This window comes from Anser anser (genome assembly GCF_964211835.1).
Source record: "Anser anser genome assembly, chromosome: 10".
In the NCBI taxonomy this organism is placed as follows: Eukaryota; Metazoa; Chordata; class Aves; order Anseriformes; family Anatidae; genus Anser; species Anser anser.
Genome location: NC_139730.1, coordinates 8,651,059 through 8,653,008, shown reverse-complemented (window position 1 = coordinate 8,653,008; position 1,950 = coordinate 8,651,059).

The following is a 1,950-nucleotide window of genomic DNA, read 5'->3' as shown; positions in this document are numbered from 1 at the left end:
TAAAGAAATAAAAATAATAGTGCAGTTGTGAAAGAGGAGGTCTGATCGACAACACCCTGTCCGACAGGGTGCCCCCAAGCACCTAATCCTGAGCTCCTCCTGGGAGGAAAAGGCAGGCGAGCATCAGCTCACACATGCTTGGTGGGCCGTCCTGCATGCATTCACTGGCCTGAGTTGTAGCTGGGACAGGAAACTGCAAAAACCTGGGGGAGAATCTGCAGTGACTTGAAAGCTCAAAACTTCAGAGGAAGGGAACCACATCCCTTATCTAGCATAAGATGTCTGCTGAAGTGCGGGGGTTTGGATGGCAGTGGATGGGAGCACTGCACCCCTGCTCCTCCACGCACAGGCCCTGCTCCTGCCTCACGTGCAGCATGTTTTGTGCAAAATGTTGTTCCCACAGCCCCAGATCCATCAAACCATGCTCTGCAAGGAGAGCACAACGGAGAGGAGCCATGCCCTGAACCCAGACCACAGCTGGAGCCAGGTTCGGTCACTTTTCCCGTTGTTTCGCTCCCTCACTCCCCCCTCAGCATGTAGAAATTACATTTAATTAATGACAAAGGTTTCATTAGCCTTTCATAGGCTGTGACTGGTAGCATATAATTAGGAGTCACCTGGAAAATTGGTTTGAAACAGTTAAACCTGCTGCAGAGACCTCACTTTCCCACCTGGACCCCAGTGACCCCAATTCTCAACCCCCTGTCCCAAGCCAGGTTTGACAGCAGCTTCAGTGGGAATTTATCTGAGGGGAGGGCACCAGATCAGCTCTCCCTGTCCCTGTTCCCCATCTAATTTTAGCACCATCATCTCTGTTTCCCCTCCCCACATTTCCTTGACGTCTGCGCTTTGTTCTCCACACTCCTTTTCCCTTTCATCTCCTCTTTCCTTCAGTCGCTGGCACATTTTCCTTGTCTGACTCCTCCATAGCCTCCTCCTTCCCCCCAGGGCTCTGATCTTCCCTTCCAGCATCTTCCGGCAAATTTAGGTGACCTGCTGGTGACATCCCCCCAAGCCAGGGCTCTGCACACCCGCCTTCTGCACCCTTAGCCAGTGCCCAGCTCCTTACGGGGGCCACAGTCTCTTTCCTGCATACATCACCCTGATATAAAGATATTTCTGACACCGTCCTGTCCTTTCACAGAGCAATGATGGTGCTGTTTAGTTTTAAAACTAAACTACCACGCAGTAAACCTTTTGCTCATCTTCCTCATTGCAGCCTCTGGGAAAGATCATACCTTTAGAAATACAAGAGCTCAACATACCAGCAACCCAACACCCAACTTAGTGTTTTAGGACCTCTCAGGAACCCCCAAATCATTTCCTGATGAATCTCTTTCACTGAGAGGTAAAAGAAAATACATTTTCATTTTACCTTGGACATGACCCAGCTGCTTTCTTCTTCCCTGTCGCAGCCTGGGTGAAGCATCTTATTCTTTCGGAGGGTAGGACAAATACCAAAACTTCCTGCATCATTAAATAGCACTTAGCAATACGCAGCCTGCAGTTTGCTATTTTTATCAAGCACTCCATGTTTGCACTTCCTCGGGTATCTCAGTAGGGTATCAATATTGCTTAAGTTGCCTTCTGTGGCCAGCAAGCATGCAGGCCGTGCCTGGAAAGATGCGTCTTCAACTTGGCAGTGGTTATCAGGGAGTGATTGATAATGGGCAAACTTCTTGTTCGGCTAAATGTTTTTTGGCTCAAGATCACTTGAAATATAACAATGACAAAAAAAAAATGTATTGAACAGCATCCACCCATACCAGATGTGCTGAGTGGAGAATATGCCAAATCCTTCAAACCAGCACACTTGACACCAGACCTAAGCAGAAGTGATTTTTTCCCCCGATATATTTACAAACAAAGAGAAAAGTAAATCTGGAGTGCAATGGATAATTTACTTTTTTTGAATATTGGTTGAAATGTTTTAATGAGCTTCCCTCTGCT